Source organism: Bufo gargarizans, chromosome 3, assembly GCF_014858855.1.
Source record: "Bufo gargarizans isolate SCDJY-AF-19 chromosome 3, ASM1485885v1, whole genome shotgun sequence".
NCBI lineage: Eukaryota > Metazoa > Chordata > Amphibia > Anura > Bufonidae > Bufo > Bufo gargarizans.
In genome coordinates this window covers 483,061,272-483,085,657 of record NC_058082.1, presented here as the reverse complement: position 1 = coordinate 483,085,657, position 24,386 = coordinate 483,061,272, and positions in this window count along the sequence as shown.

Sequence of the window (24,386 nt, the reverse complement as noted above, 5' to 3'; positions counted from 1 at the left end):
TTTACTTAAAGGGGTTCTTCAGTTTCTTTATACTGATGATCTATCCTCTGGATAGATCATCAGCATCTGATCGGCGGGGGTCCGACACCCGAGACCCCTGCCGATCAGCTGTTTGAGAAGGCAGCGCGGCTGGCAGTAGGGCCGTGGCCTTCTCGCTGTTTACCGAAGGCCCAGTGACGTCACGACAAGTATCAGTGGCCTGGGCGGGGCTAAGCTCCATTCAAGTGAACAGAGCTTAGCCCCGCCCAGGCCATTGATACTAGTCGTGACGTCCCTGGGCCTGCAGTAAACAGCGAGAAGGCCGCAGCACTACTGCCAGCGCCAATGCCTTCTCAAACAGATGATCGGCAGGGGTCCCGGCTGTCAGACCCCGATCAGATGCTGATGATCTTTCCAGAGGATAGATCATCAGTTTTAAAAAACTGCAGAACCCCTTTAAAGAAACAGTGAATGTATTAGGCTGAAATCACACAACGGTTTTTGGTGCAGTTTTTTTAAGCCAAAACTAGGAAGTTGTACTAGAAGTATCAAACTTTTTTAATCCTTTTCTTTCGTTTTTTTTTTTTTCATCCATTCCTGGCTTTGGCACCAAAAACTGCAAGTGTAATTCTAGCCTCACAGTCTATAATCTGAAGCATGTAATGCTTGGATTTTTATAGTACAGAAAATTAAGAATTTTTTAGAGGACAACTGATTTCGTGACTGCCTTTTAATATTGCATTTATGCAGATAATTTGAAGAGGTTTCTGGAAACTTTGTGGAGTGAGTAAACATCTTTTGAATGTGAATGCGTAAAACATGGCTGCCTCATTCCATTCTAGGGAACACGTTAAAGAGGTTTTAAATGCATTTCAACTTAACAGTATGGGGCTGCCGCTCCAGTGGTCTCTGCTGGTCTTTGTTTATTTGTCCTGCAGTGATGATGGGCCAAACAGCTGCAGCCAATCACTGGCCTCAGTGCATACATATGAGTATCACTGCTGAGGCCAGTGATTGGCTGCAGTGGCCATGTGGATATATGACATGTCACTGCTACAGCACAGTAAACAGAGACCGGGGGACCATTGAAGAGGTGGATCTGTAGCTGCGAGGGGTTTACCAGGTGAGTATTGGTAATTTTTTTAAATTTAATCATGTTCCCAACTGTTTTGAGAAAGGCTGCAGGAGTCAAATATATACATGTACAATATTTCTATATGGATAAAAAGTCTTGACTGACTAGGTCCACAAAAGACAGATAGGATGGTGCCATCCTTTTATATAAAAAAACAACCAAGTCCACCTACACCATTAGCAGCAACTATTGAAAACCTGGTGACACCATTATCTAGGAAGAAGGGTGATCATCAGCTTATAGCGCTGTTTTGGAAGTCTAAATATTCCAGGGTGGGACTTCAATGTGATACATGCAGTTCAAATTAACCAACATTCAAAATAATTTTTTGAAAATGGTGATCAAGTACATCTGCACTTGATCGCCATTTTTATGCAACCATTAATGGCAGAACCATGGCTGCTTGTCAGGTAAACTGGTATAATTATTTATTCGTTGAGGAAAGTGAAGAGGAGTTATTACGTGTGAGATTTTATCTTCTACACACATATATAAAAAAGTGATATGTTTTGTAATTGTGCCTTTTGCATTTGAAATAAAAAAAAGACATATCCATGATTAATAGGGTTCAGTCTATACATAAATTTGTAGTTCTGTACCCCAACTGGGAAGGTTCCTAGCTGCCCTGTTATAGGTGATGTCAACACAGCTTGCTGAAATCCCTCACGTCCATAGGATACAAGATGCTAGTGGTCAAGTGAAGGCTCAAGCGTTAAATAGCAAGTGGACTTGTTTGGCACACGTGTTGATAAAGGCAGCAGAATTTTTGTATCTGTGCATGAGCTGGACATGTCCAGTTGACATTCAGCGCCTACACCTAAGTGGAGGAAGTCAGGAACAGCTGAGGAAGCGGTGACGTAAACAAGCCATGTTCCTCCACCACTTACATCCTATGGACAAGGAGGATTCTGCCTTACTGTGTTGACATTGCCGATAGCAGGGCAGCTGGCGCCATTAACTTCACAGCTGAGGTACAGTGGACAATCAATTATGCTTGCATGAACAGACTTTACAGTTTGTAGATTTGTTACAAATGTATTTATAGGTTTGCCAACCCCTTGACCATGCAGTCAATTATAGAATAAATGCCTAATTTTGAATATATTGTATTTCTGTACTGTGTGTGCAAGAAATCCACTGAAATATTGTAAGCAAAGACCACTAGTTGCCTCCATTCTAAGGCCTCCTTTAGACAGATGTATTGTAGGTAAACGTACCCTAACACCTACTATTGTACTGTAGGTTTGGCTGGTGTTATTTCCAGAGTATAGACTGTTAACTATGTAGACTACACCTGAACAACTAAGGCTTTGGATCATGAGTAGCAAAGGAGGGGAAGTGGGCTTTGTCAAAATCAGAATGTTTTGTCTTGGGTGATAAAACCCAAGATTGTGGGGATCTTGTCTGATCTTTGCTATGGGGCCCTCCTCTATTTACATTCCTGCTAAGGACATTGCCAATTACTCATCATATCTCAGCTTTCTGGACAGTTCTGAGCATGACATAGGGGGGTGGTTGATGGTTTATTGTAATCACATAATCCCATTCCTAGAATGACCAGCTGCTCTCCCCATAGAAGTGAGGGGAAAGATCGCCATGCTTGAGAATGCCCATCTCCACTGAAGACTATGGGAGCTAGGGAAAAAGCCAAGTGTTTGCTCTTTTTGTGACTGCCATAGATTTCAATGGAAAAGGAGGTGTGCAAGCATAGCCACCTCTTTACTGACCACCTTTATGGAGAAATCGATCAGTCAAATATTAGCTGCATTGATATCATCCATCTGGAAGGGATGAGCTTATTGCTGAGTGATATTGATTGTTAGTAAATGCTTCCATAGGGATAAAGATAAATGAAATGGGATATTTTCCGATTTTTACCTAAGCATGCTGCTTGCTGGTTTGCTGTCTAGAATACGGACATGTGTAATTTATATGCCTCCAGATGTGTCTGGTATACTCATCATATAGCATGTAGCAAAACAACATATAAGACGATGAGAGTTGTTCATATCGTCCATGAACTGAAGAGCACAGATTCTACCACATATATTCCTTGTCTCTGTAATGGAACAATTGCCAATAAACGCCTCAATATTAATACTACTGCAACTCCGAAAGCTGAGCTTTAATAGCGTTCAGCCTCCTACAGTCTAATTATATTGTACAAGTAAACTATCTTTTTTTTTTTTTATTAAAGAGAACTGATGTACTTCTTGAATATGACATAAATGAAATAAATATATTTACCAAGATGCTTGAATTGTATTTATTTATCATTACTGTTTCAGTTCATAAATTTAAAGGGTAAGTGTCAACAGTTTTCACCATGCTAAACTGCTGACAGCACTAGGTAGAGACTGGAAAGTGCAGTACAAAAATAGCATTTGTAGAGCTTTTATTATCTGGAGTAGTGTGAATATGAACTTTTATTCTGACAGATTCTGCTCCTGGAAGTGCTCTGGAGGCAAAGCTAGACTATAAAATGCACTCTTCTGTCTGCTTCATAGCCATGCCCCTCTGCTGAATGACTGCTGTGGTGGTCACCTGGTTGGATGCTACAGCTGGCAATCTGAGCAGTGGAGAAAGGTTGTGAAGCAGCTCAATATAGAAAGCAGAGAGTACTTCACAATGAAGCTCTGCCTCCTGGGTACTTGCAGGAGCAGAATCTGGCAGAATAAAACTTCAGATTTTCACTGCCCCTGATAAAAACTACACAAAAGGCATAGTTGTATTGTTCTCCCCAGTCGCTACCTAGTATTGTCAGCAGTTTAAACATGGCCAAAACTTCTGACAGACTCTGTTTATGCGAATGTCCACTTGAGGATCATTTATCTCTGTACACACAGTATATGACTGATACTGCATATTATTTTTGTCTCATTGGTAGTTTTGTTTCCTCTGCTATGTAAAGAACAGTTCTCTATGCACTGACTTGTACTGAATTTGTACTTATATTCTGCAGCCAATCTGGGTGAGCAGAACTGCAGTATAAAGTATGAGAGGAGGACAAAGCAGCAGCAACTTTATAGAGGTTTGCTTTGCCTTCCTCTGGTTCAAAACTGTGTGATAACAGGTTGTACTAGATGGACATGTACAGTATAGGTTCCTCCTTGCTATATCATTTAGTGCATACAAAGTGCAGACAGATACAATGGCTCATTGTATAAACACTAGCTCAGCCAGTTGTGAAAAGCACATGGAATATAATGTTTTTTTATTTATTTTACAATATGTTAGGTGAAAGAATTGATTGTATCAGTTCACAATTCTATGGGGCTCAAACTGAGACCAACGCATCTTAGATGGGTTATCCCATAAAGGCAGTGCCTGTCCATATGACCTATTGAGGGGGTTCTGCATCAGCTGCTCTAGATTCGCATGCAGTAGATATGGCATGTATGCCTGCCATGTAATTTTCTCTTCTTGTTATTAAAAACACAGAAAGTTGACAGACCCCGTTATAGGGTATGGTGTGTATGAAAGGGTTAATTTAGTGATTCTTCCAAGAATTTTTACAGCAGATACCAAAACTGGTACCTAGCATGGATGTGAACTATACTACATTCCTAACTGATTAGTAAGTGTTCATCTCATTGTGGCACCCAGGTTATAAATACTTCCTACAGGTCACAGAGGTTTGGCTCTAAATAATATGTCTTTTGCAGCTTAACACAAGGAGAGCTTACCAAGATCTAGGGGCTGAGGAGAGAAGTACAAACCTTTTGTAGAGCTTTTATTATCTGGAGTAGCGTGAATATGAAGTTTTATTCTGACAGATTCTGCTCCTGCAAGTGCATCAGAGGCAACGCTAGACTACAAAGTGCACTCTTCTGTTTGTTACATAGCCATGCCTCTCTGCTTTAAGTGACTGCTTTAGTAGTTGGCTGGTTGGATGCTACAGCTCTTACTGAGAGCAGTGGCCAGAGCCAGTGAATACGGACCGTATACAGAACACAAAAAAACGGCCCGTACACTCGCAAAAAAAAACGAGGTTCTGTACTGAACCTGATATATTTATACATAGTAATTAGATCTCCCCTCATATTTTTTTTTTTTACTAAACTGAATAACCCTTTCTGGGTATTGTGGCATATGGTAGCGAATCGATTTAACCTGAATTAGTGCAAAAAACAAAAAAATAATATTTACCTGCTCCGTTTTCTCGCGATGAACTGGCCGAGATAGATTTTGCTTCAGATCTTCAAGCAAGATGGCGGCGGCCAGCCAGATCTTCAAGCAAATGGATCAGGTAAGTATGATTTATTTTTTTCATTTTACACCGTTTTATGTACATCAGATGCTGTGATCATGTAGGGGTCGAGGGGTCTAAGGGGTACAATGATGGGAGGCAGCGCAATTGCCGCTCCTTGTCATTGCACCCACTACTTACAAAGAATTACGCTTCATGACAAAGTAGTTTGCCGCGTAGCGAATTTTTGGGTAAATTTTCCAATACTTCGTTCATCTCTAATCATGATCTGTATTTATAATTAATGTAATCTCACTGTATCATTCATTATTTTCACTTGCGGGAGGTAAATTTACAATAAAAAAGAGATTCAGCTATTTATTTCCTACTTTATTAGTGTTTTCTGGTACTGTTATCAATTGTAATGGGAATTTCCATTCATCATACGTAATCCTTTACTGCCACCTAGTGGTCACAATCCTAAAGTTCATTTTTGCATAATTCATTTGATACATAAACCTAGTAGAAGTTTTAGTCCTGTAATGAGATACATGTAACCCAGGAGGAGTTGTTGCAGAAAAAGTTGCTTTGATATTTGCTATAGGATAAATGGCTAAAGAATAACACTGCTGCCTAAAATTTTCATTTTTTAAGAACTGAATACATATTATTTACAGTATTTTTCCACCACGAGTGGTCATTTCAAAGTGGTTTCACATATATCTTAATTTATGCAGACATAGGAGAGATTGGATTTACCAAACCGTACCTTGCCTTAGTAATTGCCCATATTTTATCCATGAATTTAAGGCTTCTGGGTGACTAGTGGTGAACAAACTCCAGATAAAAGTACACACACAGCCCAGTAGCCCAAAAAACTATTTGTAACACACAATAGCATTTTTTTTCAAAGATGCATACTGCATACTACAGGTACACCATACCTATTTCTCTCGTGTCCCTTCCTGGGAGGGACAGTTCCTATTTCTAAAACCCCCTGCCCGTATTTTCCCCTTAAATGTCCCTCTTGTTGACCTAATCAATAGATTTGAATCTGGACCAAGTAAAGATTATGTCCCCCTGGATTACTTATTTTAATTTATTTCACTATGGGACACATTGCGGTGAATCTGTCGAAGTTATGGAGAGGCGCTGACCTCTCCATAACTTCGGCGTATCGGCTGCCGCTTCTAAATGTAAGACCGCTTCCTAGCTGGCTTATATTTAGTCCATTTTCTACATCTAAACCGGGCGTGGGAGATGATGAATGAGACGGGCTTCCTGGCTGGTCCTCTTCCCCTCCCGCGCCACGTCCCTTTTCTTAGACCTGGTGTGAGCGGGGGAGAAGTCTCAAATTCTGCTGCAGAATCTGCGCCAGATATATGCCACCAAAGTGGTGTATGTCTGTTCATAAATGTCTTCTTCCTGAAAAACAAGCAATAAACTGTGTGCAACAGTCATTAATTAAATGAGTTTTCCGAGACTTAAACACTGATGACCTATTCTCTGGAGCAGCTTTTCCTGGTCCAGTGACATCGCGTCCATCGGTCACATGGCCTAGACCAGGGTTTCTCAACTCCGGTCCTTGGGACCCACCTACCAGTCTGGATTTGAGAATATCCCACAGAATGAATACCTGTGGTAAGTCCTGATGCATTGACACTAATTATATCACCTGCTCAATACTAAGGAAATCCTGAAAACATGACTGGTAGGTGGGTCCCGAGGACCGGAGTTGAGAAACCCTGGCCTAGACGCAGGTCAGCCCTATAGAAGTGAATGGTCTTGAGCTGCAATGCCAAGCACAGCCGCTATACAATGTACAGCGCTGTGCTCAATGAGCAGGGAGAAGGTCACAGGAGAGCTGGTGCCTTCTCAAACAGCTAATCGACGGGGGCCCCCGAGTGTCACACCCCCACAGTCGGATAACAACCAGAGCATAGGTCACCAGCATTTAAATCTCAGAAAACCCTTTAAAATTGTTATCAATAGAAATATTAGCAGGTGTTAAGAAATTCTGTGAAATAAATTAAAGGCTATGGACATCATCAGGGCAAATTTTTATGATTGCATTTTACTCATTTTGGGCTAAAGACTATTTGTTCAATTGGTATTTATTAAAAATCTTCAGCCGTTTTTGAGGTACAAGGGTTAAAAAATCTATTTGCGAACTGTAGTTCCTGAATTCTGTTAATAATAAACTCTTATCAAACTGATAAGAATATGGCTTAAATGGGGGTTTCTGAGCTTAGGAGATCTCAGGAGATAAGGCTGCACATGAGCCGTCAGCTGATGGGACTAAAAAGTGATATTCTGCAAACAGACTGATTTTTTTTAACTCTTGTATCTCAAAAACAGCTGAACATTTTTAATAAAGACCACTCAAAAAAATATATTGTTAGCCCAAAATGAGTAAAATACAGACATAAATAAAAAAATTCCCACAAAGGTGTCCTTCTTCACTTGGTCCAATTTGCTTTAATATATCTACTGTATTAGGTATGAGCAAATCTATTCTTATGAATTGATTCGTTCATCTTAACAAATTTACGCTTTCTAAGGAGCGTCCCCACATTTCAGGACGCTCCCTCTGCCGGCAGATTAATATGGTTACACATCTCACTCGGCCTTGCTAATCTTGCGCATGCGCTGTTACTGCGAGTGTCTGCTCAGGCGCTAGGATATTTAAACCATTCGGCATCCAAAAATTTGCACAATTCACCAATCACTGGTTCATTTAACTAGTCATATCCTTTGTGCATGGACCAATACTTGCAGTAACAATGCGTGCACGAGATTACCATGACCGTGTGAGATGTGCGGCGATGTTAATCTGTTGGAACATTCGTTAATTGCCTGTAGAGGGATGCTCCCTCAGAGACATAACATGTGTTCATCTGAACGAATCGTGTATCCCTATACTGTATTATTAGAGAAAAAGCACCTGTCCGCTTCCTAATTGCATATTAGTACAAGCTGTCCAGGGTCGGTTACCTACCTCTAACCTACATTCATCCCTCTCCACCTGTACGCCATTACCAGATTCCATCTCCCTCATTAGGTGCCGTCCTCATACACTTTGCTGTCATCTATCAGTGAGTTTATTATTCTCTGTTTCTTGTCTGATACATTCTGTATATATTTCCTTGCGACCATCTAGTTTTTACATAATTCTGTTCTACTCATTTCCTGGGGGGATCTGAGTAGGAAGAGACATTAATTCGAACTTGGAAAAGGCACTGCTAGCCGGCGCCTTCACATGCGGTAGATTTTGTGGCAGAAAATTCAACAAAAGCAATTTGCGGTCCCAAATGCACAGGCACTGTCCATGCGGCTGCCGAGACTTGAATGGGTCCGTGATCCGTCTTCACCGCCAAAAAATAGACCTTCCTGATTGTGGACCCATTCAAGTGATGCAGATTCACACAGCCGGTGCCTGCCTATTGTGGACCCGTGGTTTGCGGCCCGCAAAAATGTCACGGCCGAACAACGGGCGTGTGAATGAGCCCTAAAACAGATTTTTTTTTTTGCCGCTGAATTTTCTGCCACAAAATCTACCGCATGTGAAGGCTCCCTTACAGGAGAAGCCAGGTTCTGCGGTCTTGCAAACAACTGGCGATGTTACAGGGATTACCCTGACTTTCTAATTGATCATAGTTCTTGTACCATATTTCTAGAAACGTATTTAAGAACTGAGCTTGGTTCTGATACAGTGTTTACACAATGGGGGTCATTTACTAACAGTTTTACACCTATTTTTGATGTATAATTTTTGCACAACTCCTTTTTAAACAAATTTTGAAATACCTGTGCGACAATATGTGCCGCATGGGTGTTTTTATGCCGCATTCAACACGTTGGAGTTTTTAGAGAGTGGCAAGGACCTTGACCCTAAATTTACTAACTTTACACCAGCAAAAAGCTGTAAAAGTTGCAGAAAATTTCCCACAAGGCACAAGGACTACCAAAGATGTGCCTAATGTATGATGAGGCACATGACTCATCTTTCAGCAGCAACGAAAGACATGAAAAAGAAATGAAAAGTTGGCCAAAAGATGATGGTCTTAATGAATGGACCCCAATGAGCTTTGTTCTGGTTCTGTATTTGTTATATATACTATATATGTTATATATATTCGTTTTGCTTTTTCATTTTTCCTGAACCATAACTTTTTATTTTACGTTCACATAGCCGTATGAGGGCTTGTTTTTTGTCGGACACTTTTTAATGCCACCATTTAATATGGCGTACAATGTAGTGGTAAGCAGGAAAAAAATCCAAATGGGGTGGAATTGGAAAATAAATGCAATTCCGCCACATTTTTACGTGTTTTGTCTTTACAGCGTTCACTATGAGGTAAAACTGAACTGTGCCCTTCATTCTCCTGGGCAGTACAGTTATAATGATACCACATTTATATAATTTTTCTTGCGTTTTAATACTGAGAAAATGAAAAAACTTTCATCACTTTTCCTCACCATATTCTGACCGCTATAACTTATTAATACAGTAGTTATGTCTACGGAAGTGTTTAGGGGCTAATTTTTTGCAGGATGATCTGTAGTTTTTATTGATCACATTTTGATCACATTTTATTCAATTAGTTATTCGGTAAGTGAAGCAATGAAAAATGGCAATTCAGTTTTTTTCTGTTACGACATTCGCCGTATGGGATAAATATTTTTATATTTTAAGAAGCTCAGGCATTTTGGGATGCAATGATGTCCATGATCATTATGTTTTTTATTTTTGATCTATTTTTATTTTATTTTTGGGGAAAAGAGGTGAGTTAAAGTTAATTATTTTAATTCTTTTTTTTTTTTACTTTTTTTTTGCCTCCTCCAGGAAGCTACAATTTGCAATATTCTGATTTATTTAAACTTAGATTGTAGTTCAATAGAACTACAGTGTAAGCTACATTTACGGTTATCCTGTAAATGCCTGCTGGGAGTGCTGAAGGTTGCTGACCACGGTCTTGGGCCATGTTTACACACTGACCGTGTGTGTGGTAAGTCATTTTAGTGCAGAGTCCCATCTATAAGAGGTCACCCTGTCATTAATGAGTATTTATATCATGAATATAGCATTAGCATTTTGTGTTTGCATCAGTGTAAAATATCTGTACTCTGAGCCCTAAAGGGCAAATCATCTGGAAGTCACACAACCAATTTATATATAACACACACATGTATGTATATCCTAAGCTCTGCCATCATCATTCTACATTATTGGATTTAATATTTTACTTAGAAATTAATTTAATAAAAAGTGTCCCTAGAAGGAAGTGATTGAATGGGGTTATCTTCTCTTCCAGTTATGTACCTGGTGCACTGAAAGAAAACATGAAGATCTAATATACTATAAAGCATCACATTTATTGGTATATTATTTGATGGTAGAATATCATTCAGTAACATTAATGACATAAAGCCAAATTTTGCTCCATCAGCACCAAAAGTGATGCAATGAAATCAGTTCGTCACAGTAACTTCCATCTGATATTTAATGGCAAGTGGTTAAAAGTAGTCTCATGGTGGATTAGATTTTTCTCCAGCATCTGTAGAATGGCAGCAGGAAATAGATACGGACACTTTCATCAGGTTCTCACATTCATGGCCATCTTCTCGGATCTTCTCTCTATCTAAAGGCTTGTCCTGATGTATCTGCTGAAACACATTAAACAACTATTAGAAAGTGTATTTTTATGTAATTATTATATGTAGCAGTAAATGTCTATTATAACCTGTGCCATTAAATATTGTTTCCTATAAAAGGATGTGTTATAACTAGTCCTCCTTGGTAGAAGACCATATATTTGGGCTGTTGTCTACTGGAGTAATCCATGCAGAAAGTAGTCCAGTAGCTGGTGCATGTACCTGATGCCATAAGCTCTCCTCTTTTCATAGGGGTGTCTACTCATCCTGATGGTAGAGTCATATTGTTTTTCTAGATAAGCCAGATGACTACTTCTGATTGTAAAGGGGGCCTCCTCCTCTCCCTTGTGAGACAAATGATTCCTACAGGTGGTAATGGTGCCTCATTTGTCTTAAGATGGTACGTGTGCCTCCTCCAGCCTCCAGATGGTAAGGGAGTCTTCTCCACTTTCTGATGGTACAAAGGGGGCCTCCTCCCCCCTTTGTGAGACAAATGACTCCTCCAGATGTTAACCGCGCCTCATTTGTCTCAAGATGGCACTGGTGCCTCCTCCTCTAGAATCCAGATGTTAATAGAGTCTTTGCCTCCACTTTCTGATGTTAAAAAGGGGGGGCCTCCTCCTCCCCCCCTTTGTGAGACAAATGACTCCTCCAGATGTTAACGGCGCCTCATTTGTCTCAAGATGGTACTGGCACCTCCTCCTCCAGACTCCAGATGTTAATAGAGCCTTCTCCTCCACTTTCTGATGGTACCTAGATGGGAGACAAACAAGAAAATATGTCAACCAAATATAAACATGAGATCTTGATATAGTTTTATGATATTTGACAGTACAAGCTCCATATCAAAGTAAAACCTTAAGAACTGATCTATAGCGTCCCCCAATTACTATCACAAAATATAAAGGATTGGCCTGTTGTCCATGTGCATCCATTTATGGGATATAAAAATGGTTAATCACTTAGATACATACTCTTAAACCAACATTAATACTAGAGTAAAGCTACATTCACACTGGGTTTGCAGTGTCCATTTGCTGGTGCACCAATGCATCCATAGACCTTAATTACCAGACAGGCCGAAAGAGTATCCTTATGGTCTACATTTGCAGCGTCCCACATATGTGTGTAAAAAGGGACACCTTAAATATCTGTGTATTTGCAATGTATGGTATTTCCTATTATCCGGCTAGCATTGTTATTGCACCCATTTGTCCCTAGGTGGTGCTGGCGCCACTCATTTATATAGCTTGGGGTGAGTCTAGAGCAGGGCAGTGTAGTGTATTGTAGTGAGAGAGGAAAGCAAGTGTATGGAGGAGAGAAACAGGCCTTATCCACTATGTAGCTGCAATTTCTTTCCTCCGGGACCTGATCAATCCTGGAGAGGACAAACTAAGAGTAGTTACAGCAGCTTAGCACTGGACAGTAAGTCTACGTCTAAATATAAAGCAAGCCTAGTGAAGGTTAGAGCTGAGTCTGGCCGATGGACTTCACAAGCACAACTTTCCAAGTTCCTGGACACAGCCGGATGACCAAGGTGCCAAGTTGTCCTTATTCACTAGAAGCCTTCCGGGATATAGTGAACCTGAATACTTCAGGAGAGCATCCTAAAAATATTGTTGCAGAGAGTTTGCCTGCCATGAGGGAGAAACGCCCTTGTTGGATAGCTCAAGATAAGTAGAAAACAGAATATTTAGTACCTGAGTGCTATGGAAAGTGGACTTGAAGTAATTATTCTTCGCCTGTAAAGCTAAAGTACGAGAGAACTGCCTAACTGACAATTGCCTAAACCTGATAAAAGGAATACTACTGAACCTATTTCTGAGTCACCACTCATGCCATACAAATGAACTGTATCTGTACTGAATACCTAAAGACAATTGATTCAGTAAATGTTCAACTGTTTGATTACAACTGACTTCTCATCATTTCTACTACTACACTCAACATTTGCACCTTACGGTGCTGGCATCACGAACACAGGGGCCCAGCCACCAAAGCACCTTAAACACCTATACCATCAAGGACACCTCAACTTCCATCTGTGTGGTGTTCCCTGCAATAGAGAGTGCCCCGGAGGATTTAGTGCTGTGCTTCCCTCCACTGCACTGCCGGCCCAGGGAGGCTCTGCTAACCGTGAGTACAAACAACTACTACCCCCCATCGGCCCACCGTGCACTCATGTGTTGCCCCTGCGGTCCGGCTCATTGTACATTGATATACCTATTTTCTGGCTGGATGGAATAGCACAGTATGCCTCTACTCCATACAGAGGCATCCCACAAATACATCTATATACTGGGGCAGATTTACTAATCCTATAGATGGTGTCTAGAGATGCACCAGATTTATCACAGTGGCTCAGATTGGATGATAAATGAGGTCTACCTGTATACCAACTATTAGTTGGCTTACTCTGAGACAGTCGGAAAAATTTGAAAAAAAAAAGCCTAGTTGCACCACTTTGCACAACTTTCTAGACCACTTTGCACAACTTTCTAGACAGATTCTAGGAGTGGACACATTAGTAAATCTGGGCCATTTTGTGGTATAAGACAGTTGATCTTGATAGATTTAGGTTAAAATTTTTTTTAATATAGGAGAAAAACAGACAACATATGACGTTGTATGGCTATACATTGGCAACGGTTGGCGGCATCTGTAGGAGGTATATGTTAGGACATGTATCCAATGTATTCTTCTGACATACAATGCAAACACCATGTGAGGACTTTCCATTCAGCAGGACACAGAAGTCAGATGGCCAGTTGTGTTCTGATTTTGGTTACTTACTTCTTATGGACGGTACATGCCCCAACAGCTGAGGAACAGAGATCTTAGTCTGAAAAAAGAAAGAGAAACCATCATGACTTCCATGACATTAGACATATCTTTTGGTGGTAGGAGGATAGATTTACTCTGGAGAGAAGTCAGGGAATTATACTACAGACAATAACCGCACTTGTACTTACCTGTTGAGGAAAATGATGTTATCGCTATTCCTGCTGCTGCATCTGCTGAAGACGAATAACCAAGAAATGGGAGAAATAAACGTCTGAACATTGAAGACATTATATAGAAAATGATATAAAGAAAACACGTTCCTGTAGTCGGGTCACCAGCACTTTCATCTACATATACTATGTCCCTTCTGATCCTAGTTACATTCTTATCCCCTATAACTATAGTGCCCTCTGTCCCATCCTTTCACTGCCCATTATAGACTTTGATTCCTCACCTGGGGATCTCCACGGCATTCATGGACTTGTCTTCCTCCCTGTATACATAACACAGAACATATCGTATACAGATATATACTTATGGGGATACATGAATATATAGAGACTTGGGGAGGGGGATTATAGCACAAAACCACATATCAGATGACAGTAGGATCCAGTGGCGTAGCGTGGGTTGCCAGTGCCCGGGGCAAGCCAATTATTGCACCTCCCCCAACTTGTGGACATGCCCCTTTTTACACAGACAGAACTGATTAGGGTCTTCTAAGAACCAGCAGCTCTGCTCACCTGGTGATAACCAGCTGCTCCCTTTACTCACTGCATAGCGCTCATTGGGGGTCATTTAGTAAGTGCGCTACATCTGTTTTAGGCGTAAAAAAGTCTCAAATAAAAGCGACTTTTTTAACGCCTGTGCGACAATATTGTGACATAAAGGTGTTTTTGTGCTGTCCTCGCCAATTGGGAGTGGAAGGGAAGACATGGGGGCATGGCGTGGGCTGACCCGGGGACTGGACATCGGGCCTGACACATTTACCATCTTTTACGCCTGGAAACTACTTCAGTCCGCAGATTTAATCTGTTGCCCTACATGTAAAGAACTCCATATTAAAGCCCAGCACCAAGTACAGTACATGTACAGCACTTGGTCATTATGGAGTTAATAAGGGCGATTATTACTGTCCGCACACCAGGCCCATGGGAATATTGCTAGTACTACTCTGAGCCTGCTATGGAGACCACTTAAAGGGGTTGGCCAGTTTATATTACTAGCTGAACATGTGCTGGTAAAAGCACATGTGCAGCTAGCAATAGGCATTTTCAAACTATTGGCACTGAAGTCTAATTAATATAAATAATTCATGTTTACACACAGGTCCCTTGACGCTGTGCTGGGAACATGGCCGCTGATGCAGGGTTCTGTCCATCAGCGGTCTCCATTCACCTATATAACGGTACTTTCACACTTGCGGCAGAGTGATCCGGCAAGCAGTTCCGTCGCCGGAACTGCCTGCCAGATCCGTCAAAGTGTATGCCAACTGATGGCATTTGTAAGATGGATCAGGATCCTGATCCGTCTTACAAATGCATTGAAAGGCTGGATCAGTTTTTCCGGTGTCATCTGGAAAAACGGACCAAGCATTTTTTTCGGTCTGCGCATGCACAGACAGGAGGGGCGGTTACGTCTTTCCGGTATTTTGAATGCCTAATATATTCCTATGGAAAAAAATGCCGGCATTCAGGCAAGTGTTCAGTCTTTTTGGCCGAAGATAAAACCGTAGCATGCTGCGGTTTTATCTCTGTCCTGATCAGTCAAAAAGACTGAACTGAAGACATCCTGATGCATCCTGAACGGATTGCTCTCCATTCAGAATGCATGGGGATAAAATAGATCAGTTCTTTTCCGGTATAGAGCCCCTAGGACGGAACTTTATGCCGGAAAAGTAAAACTCTAGTGTGAAAGTACCCTTAGGGATGAACTGCACATGTTCTAGTTCCCCTATCCATTCCTATCTCCCACAGATCCCAGCCCAGACTCCCTATTAGTACAGACCTCAGCTCTGTAGGGGCAGGGAGGTGGGAAATATGGTTGTTGCCTCAAAGGAGTTAAAGGGTTTCTGTCATCAGAAAAATCGTTATGTATCTGGCTGACATTAGCGATGTGCTAATGTCAGCAGTAGATAACAGTGTGTTTTATAACTCCCTGCCTGCCGCCATTCCCTCAAAATAAAGACTTTTATAATATGCTAATGAGCATCAACGCCCCAGTAGCAGCTAGAGGCTCTGTCTTCTCACCCTTTGGCACGCCCATGTCCAGTTGATTAACTTCCTAGTTCTCCTCTGTGCCCGTAAAATCCCATGCCTGCACCGTCCCATTTAGTATTCGGCGCCGGGGCAGTGAGCGAAGCCGGCATCAGGAGAGCGTCCTTCACTCACTGCGCCTGCACCGAATACTAAACAGGACGGCGCACGCGCGGGGATTCAAACATGGTGGTCTCCCTCCTACCACTGCAGTGTGAAAGAACCCCGCCTCTTCTTCATTCTCCTCTTCTCCTCCCCTCTTCACAGGGCTTATGCAGGTCACAATTCAGAAATACAAGAGGGGGCGAGCCATGACGTGCGCCGTGCGTCCTGATGCTGAGGCGGCCTGCGCGCAGTGTACCTGGTAAGTATTGGTGAATGCCTTAAACTCTGTCTCAAGCAGTGCACTGCGCACATCCCACCATTGCCATTTAGTGAATGATTAATTGATTGGCAATGGTGGGATGTGCGCATTGCACTGGCTGCCACATAGTGAATGGTCTGTTAAAAGTGCTCAGGCTACGGGCGCCCCCTTCCAGTTTGGCGCCCCGGGGCAACCACCCCTCTGCCCTCCCCCCCCCCCCCACGCTACGCCCCTGGTAGGATCATATGTCAACCACAGACTCCAGCAGTATGAATTCAGCTCTGCAGCTTCTTCCTACTTACATGATGATCTCCAATGTAGGACAAAACTCGAGTCCATTAAATTTAAAAGGTCTATAACAGAAAACACATGGAAGGTTACGATTATTCAGACTTTGTCCTAAGATTTACAGAAAATCTCAACTACGGTGATGTCTCAATAAAAATATGAAGTAAAACCCCAGGATTTGTAAATCTTCAGCCCTCCATAGATTGAGATTCTTATAGACACAGATCCCAGACTGGCCTCTGCATTGTGAGATAAATACCTGAATGCTCGTGGTGTTCTCTTCACCATCTTTATCCATCTATTGGTGAAAATAAGACATATTACATATTATGATGAGGTTACGCTCATTCCTCCATGGGTTGGAGGGGATTTATCACAACCAGTAACTATGGAGCATTTCTCCATAGCAACAAATATCAATTGCTCTTTCAAAAAGGTTTCTGACCAATGAATTCTAGAATCCAGTTGGTTGCTAGAATCCATTTCTGATAAATCTCCTCCATTATCTGTGATCTTCCAATGATTTACTTACGTCAGGGCTGCACAATCTTCATCGTCAGTCCTGGAAGTCACAGAACAGAGGAGACAGTGAGAACTCGGCATACAATGGACTCATTTACACAGTTCCATCCTTTTAAAGATTTACTCACCTGATTTGTGGTTCTGCATCTGCAAAAAATAAAAACAGAAATGAGATTTGTAGAAGAAATGAGATTTAAAATGAAAAACGATTTTGTCCATTCAGTTGGATAACCCAGGGCTATAGCACAATGGGGTGGAGGGGGTCATGAAGTAAATGTATGATGAGAGACATGTGTCAGTAGTAGAGATGAAAAGCAAAGTCAGCCTGAATTTTTTATTTTTTTTATTTGTTCCTTCCAAATCAGAATTTTGGTGATTTGATTCAAGAGAATTAGAGAGAGTGAAAGAGAAAAAAGAGAAAGACAAATATGTCCTCAGAGGGTCCTAGACAATTTTTCAGGCCATGTTGAACACTTTTGATCCAAGTACAATAAGTTCAGATCCAAATCAAACCAATCGAACCCAATAAAATTTACAGCAATTTGCTCGTCTCTAGTCGGTAGGAGATAAGAAGCAGGACAACTACTGAGGTAAGTGATTATAAAATGGCAGAACTCACCCTGTGCGCCGGTCACTGCTGCCTGCAATAGGAAGCACAGAGAGTAAGCAGAGGATATAAATGTATCACTGGGTGTATATATATATATATATATATATATATATATATATATATACAGGTGAAACTCCAAAAATTTGAATATTGTGCAAAGTTCATTTATTTTTCAGTAATGCAACTTAAAAGGTGAAACTAACATATGAGACTCATTACAGGCAAAGCGAGATATTTCAAGCCTTTATTTGTTATAATTTGGATGATTATGGCTTACAGTTTATGAAACCCAAAAGTCACAATCTCAGGTCCCCTTTGCTCAGGGGGTATGGATTAATCAGCTGACTGGAGTGTGACACTTTGAGCCTAGAATATTGAACCTTTTCACAATATTCTAATTTTAAGCTACATTAATGCAATTCCTTTTAATTTGCATTACTGAAAGAAATGGACTTTTGCACGATATTAAAATTTTTCGAGTTTCCCTTGTATATCACAGTCCGTTACCTTGATGTAAGATGGCGTCTGCAGTTCCTTTATGTACAAAGATGCTGGAACCTGTAAATGTAAGAAGAGAACATATCACTGATGTCCCTCTGTCCATCTCATCTAGTTGATTGTATGTGATCATGTGCTGGGGGAACTAGTGAAGAAATGAACCCCTTAAAGGGAACCCGTCACATTGCACTTCTAATCTGCAGGCAGGAGGAGCTGAGCAGACAGCTTTGAAGTCAAGGACTCGGTCCTATCACTGATTGACAGCCTTTAAATTATGCAAATTCCTGAGTTATGGTACTTTTTCTTAATATGCAAATTAGGCTTTCGTTTTAATGAGGGTGTCACTATTGCTACTATTAGGCCTCATTCACACATCAGTGTTTTGGTCAGTGATTTCCATCAGTGACTGGGAGCCAAAACCAGGATTGGAGCCTCCACAGACATGAGGTATAAGGGAAAGATCTGCACCTGTTCTGTGTTTAGAGCCGCACCTGGTTTGGGATCACAATAATCGGTGGAAATCACTGACCGTAAGGCCTAGTTCACACAAACTTTTTTTTGCGAGTGTACGGGCCGTTTTTTTTGTGTTCCGTATACGGTCCGTATACAGAACCATTCATTTCAATGGTTCCGCAAAAAAAACGGAAGGTACTCCGTATGCATTCCGTTTCCGTATTTCCGTTTTTCTGTTCCGTTGAAAGATAGAACATGTCCTATATTTGGCCGCAAATCATGTTCCGTGGCTCTATTCAAGTCAATGGGTCCGCAAAAAAAACTGAACACATACGGAAATGCATCTGTATGTCTTCCGTATCCGTTCCGTTTTTTCTGAACCATCTATTGAAAATGTTATGCCCAGCCCAATTTTTTCTATGTAATTACTGTATACTGTACATGGCATATGGAAAAACGGAAAGGAAACGGAAACACAACGGAACTCAAAAACGGAACAACGGATCTGTGAAAAACGGACCGCAAAAAACTATAAAAGCCATACGTTCGTGTGAACTAGGCCTAAGGGCTCATGCACACGACAGTATTTTGCGTTCACTATACTGGCCGTTTTTTTAGTTCAGTATGCGGTACATATACTGAACCATTCATTTCAGAAAGTGTCTCTGTGTGTATTCCGTTTCAGTATTTCAGTATTTCCGTACTGTGAAAAGATAGAACATGTGCTATTCTTGTCCGCAAATCACGGTGCTTGGCTCCATTCAAGTGAAAGGGTCCGCAAAAAAAAAACCGGAACACATACGGAAATTCATCCATATGTCTTCCGTATCTGTTCCGTTTTTGCTAAACCATCTATTGAAAATGTTATGCCCAGCCCAATTTTTTATATGTAATTACTGTATAATGTATATGGCATACGGAAAAACGGAAAGGAAACACAACGGAAACAAAAAAACGGAACAACGGATCCGTAAAAAACGGACCGCAAAACACTAAAAAAGCCATACGGTCGTGTGCATGAGCCCTAACACTGACGTGTGAATGAGGCATTACACCGAAGCTCCACTTCTGTCTAATGCCAGCCCCTCCCTGGATGCCTTTCCAGTACCCGGTCCTGCCTGTCAAAGCAGCCAGGGAGGGACTCCTTGGTCTTAGAAAGTCTGCACTTTAAATCCTGAACTGTTTCTACTGTTCTGTGACTGCAGTGTCAGTGTGAAAAGGTCCTGCTTTATGATAGGGTTCTTGCTTTATGATTGCAGCGGGGTTTCTCTTTATATCTTCTGTGGATCAATTACTGCTTAGCCGAACCACATAACACACGCAGGGCATGAGCCCGGCCATAGACAACACGCTAACCATACGTCAGTTGTCAGGTGCACATGCTCCAACTAAGCCCCGCCCACTTCAAGTGAATGGCAGTTGGAAATGGTGCATGATGGGAAATAACTGACAATTTGGTAAGGAGTCTACATCTCCCCATTCCACAGATGTCATCGGCTGTCACCACTGCTCTCATATAGGGGACTCATCAATGTCATGTATGTGATCACTGGAGGCTTTTATATAGATCCAAATGTTCCCGGACAACACACAATCCACACAAGCCCATCTCTACACAAATCCACCGAGTGTAGACCTTCTGCTCTAATGTCCTACATTGTGTCCCATCCAAGTAATCCAAGGCTGGGGATTGCCTGGATTATAATCCGCTCACTAAAGGGGTCTTTTATCAAACTGGTGTAAAGTAGAACTGGCTTAGTTGCCCATAGCAACCAATCAGATTCCACCTGTCACTTTCCAAAGGAGCTGTGAAAAATGAAAGGTGGGATCTGATTGGTTGCTATGGGCAACTAAGCCAGTTCTACTTTACACCAGTGTGATAAATCTCCGCCTAAATGCCTCTTCTCCCCTAACTGTTCTGGATGGTAAATTCTGACTTACATATCCTGGGAAAAAGAGCGGATAGTCCATGTCCAAGTGATGGACGGGACGTATCCACCTGAAATCTGCTCAAATAGTCGTCTGTCTCAAATCTCACAATAAACGCCTAAAAATAAGAGGAGAAGAAACATTACATGGAGGAAACGTATAGAAAGAAGAGAAATGTCTAGAAAATAAATGGAGGAGCATACGTACAATCCAACTCCAACCAAAAGCCTGAAGTCAGAGTGCGGCCGGCGCTGCTTATATAACCTTCCTCATGATGTCATAATGAGACGACATCTTCAGCCCCATGAGATTCCATTTAAAGCGGTACGGTCTATATACCGCATTATCACTGACATAACTGTATATACAGCTTATACTGAATCTTATCCTACAGATCTATACATCAATCTGCTCAGCTCCTTCTTCTCTATAACATGCTGTCTGCATTACACTGCATTCTCATAGTGACAGGGTCCCTTTAATGACCTCGGACAGCCCCTTTAAGACTTGTTTGATTTAAAGAGGACCTGTCACCACCCCTGAAATGCCTGTTTTAATAGCTTCATGCATTCTCCATGTAATAAGAATTCTGAAACACTTATTCTTATGACTATGTTGTGCCATTCCTTTATTATTTGCACTAGAAGTTATGAATGAATTGCTAGCAGTCTGCAGTAAGGGTACAGAGGGGAGGTAACCAGTTGGGGGCGTGTACCTGGACAGACTGACAATGGTAGCACTGATTGGATAGAGTCAGTCTGTGCAGGTACACCCCCATCTGGTTACCTCCCCTCTGTACCCTTACTGCAGACTGCTAGTAATGCAGTTATAACTTCTAGCAGGAATAATAAAGGAACGGCACAACATAGAGACATAAGAATAAATGCTCCAGAATTGTTATTATATGAAGGAAGCATGTAGCTATTAAAACAGGCAAGTCCGGAGAGGTGAAAGGTCGTCTTTAACACATTGTGGATGTTATAGCTATATAACCTCTATATATTGTACAACATTTACCACTATATCATGTGTCCGCACCACTGCCTTATTACCCAAAGGACCATGAAGTTTCTTGGTCCCATAACCACTGCGGCCAATCACAGGCTTCAGCGGTCACATCTGCTTGAACAGTACATCACTACTGTTACATGCCTAGGACGGACAACCCCTTTAAAAAGCATATCCCTCAGCACTCACATAGGGGAAGCTATACCTAGCCCCTCATCTCTACTGCAGGAGAAATGTAGCATATGGAGGCTACTCAGATAAATGGCTATGCATGTAATAGATGGACATACAGGACCAGCAAAGCTGCTGTTCTGGCTGATGGAGGGAGGTCCAGAGCGGTGAACCTTCCCTCTATGACTTCCATATACTGGAATAGGGCAGAAGCACACAGCTTGTTCCTCTTGAACCTGATAAATAGATTTGAATTAATACAATAAATTCTCTACATTGCTTCAGGTATCATATGTCTGGGTCCTGACTGCATTATAGAGCAAAGAGGGGGATTTACTAATGTAAATGTGACAATTCAGGATCAAATTCTGCTCACCCCATAAAAACCTGGTATACATGCTTTGCACCACATTTCTTATATTTTTTAGATACTGTTTGTGTCTTGTTTGACAAGGGAAACTGACTGTTTGTAGGTAAATGGATCCGGCAGGCTGTTCTGGCAGAGCACAGCCCTCCAGAGCTCACAGGATCCGGCCTAGCCGATGTGAAGTTCAACCTGGGAACCCATTGGGGATCTGGTTGTTCTCCTGCCAATGTGCTGATTGTGGCCAGACAAAAATCGTAGCATGCAACGTTTTTTTTTCCAGCCAGATCCTCACTGGATCTCCTTATAGTCCATGGGTTCCATTGGTGAATAGCAGCAGGGGCGGACTGGGATATTAAAGTGGCCCCGTTTTGTGGTCAGGTCCAAATTGATAGAAGGCAGAGCCAGCAATACCATATTGTGGCACATTCAGTGGCGCACCTACAGGGGGGGTCCAGCGGGTCTAGAACAACCAGCCAAATTTTATATTTTTTTATCCTTCAGGGCCGCACCGCCGATCACCACAGGCGGCGCGGCCCTGGATGTAATTGCGGCGGTGATGGTGGGGGGGCCGGGGGGGCAGTAGGAGATGAGCGCTTCCATTGTGGAAGCGCTCATCTCCATATCTAATCCATCTGTATCGCTGTCCTTAGGACAGCGATACAGATGCCTGTGCTGCGGCAGGGGAGGGAGAGATGTGTCCCTCCCTCCCCTGGGGCACTGGGGCACTATCTGTGTGGTAGTAGTATTTCCAGGGGGACTGTTTCTGCAGTATAGTATTGGGGGCACAGCGGGCACAGTATTGGGGGTGGCAGGAAAGGGTGTTCAGAAGATGTAAAGATGATGGAAATGTGGGAAACTAATGTCTGTTTGTTAATCTCTGCAGAGACGGGAGATGGCTGAAAAATCATCATGGCGGTCTGGTCTGAATGGAGAAGATGAGGAAAGAGAACGTCTACAACAAAGGTGACATCACTGGATGTAAGAGGTATGGGGCGTTATGTAGGAGAGGAGATGCTCCGGCTCCTCCCCCTGCCATTTGCAGAAGGAGGATTCAGAGCTGGGTAAGGACGGTCAAGGGGGGCAGCAGGCCACGGGCGGGTGGCAGATGGTGGGGGGAACCACAGGCCTTGAGCAGGATCTGGGGAGGGAGGAGAGCGGAGGAGCTTCCTGGCTGTAGCCGGCTGTTTATTGTATGATTTGAAGCAGGCAGTGCAGCCAGGACAGACCTCCCCCTCTCTCCGTATGATGTGTAGAGACAGGCCGCAACTATAGAATGTCAGCTGTACAGTGTTTGTTGGGAGTGGCCTATTATATGTAGGAGGGGCTTTTAATAATAGACGGGGCCCAAAAATTTGCGGCGCGCTTCCCGCGCCGCATTGTTATTTTCCTACAGAGCTTTTAGAATCGCCAAGTAAAAGAATCAGCGCAACACGCTACACTCTGTCCCTGCAGTTTTAAATATAAAGGGGGCTTTGAAAAATTGAATTAGCACAGCGCACTACACATGACACATTTTTTTGCCTTTCGGACCCCCCCTAGACAAAATTCCTGGATGCTCCCCTGGGCACATTATACCACCCCAACAGAGCCAAATACCACAGTCCATCACAAAATACAGCCAGCAGTACAAAATACATCCCCAAAAACTTCCACTGACCGGCCATAAGGAGGGTCAAGGCAGCCCCCTGGGAAATTTCCCTGAAAGGTCTATGGTCAATCCGCCCCTGAATGGCAGTATCCGGCTAGGATTGATCCGGTGAACTCCGGCAGTCTATTTTTTGCCTGAACACTGTGTCAGTTCATTTTACTGTAAGAATGAACCTACTCTTAATGGGAATGGGGCAACTTACCAGTTAATTTCCATTCCCAACATTGTACCTAGTCTGTGCGCTCCATGGTGGTGACATGACTCCTGCAGCATCATTTTTGTCCTGTCTTGCTGACATCCTCCTCTGCTCTGCTCTACCTACTCAATGTCACCAATGACGGCAATGCTTCGGGTGATGTTTTGTGGCCCATGGAACGAACATGCCTGGGACCTGACAGCAGGGTGCAAGGAAGTGAGAGGAGGACAAAGCACAGAACAGTGCAGTGCATGCTGGGAAATGTTCTTCATGTTCCATGTCTTGCACCCCGAGATGTCAACAAATGGCTCGGGGCAAGCAGGTGAATAGCAGTG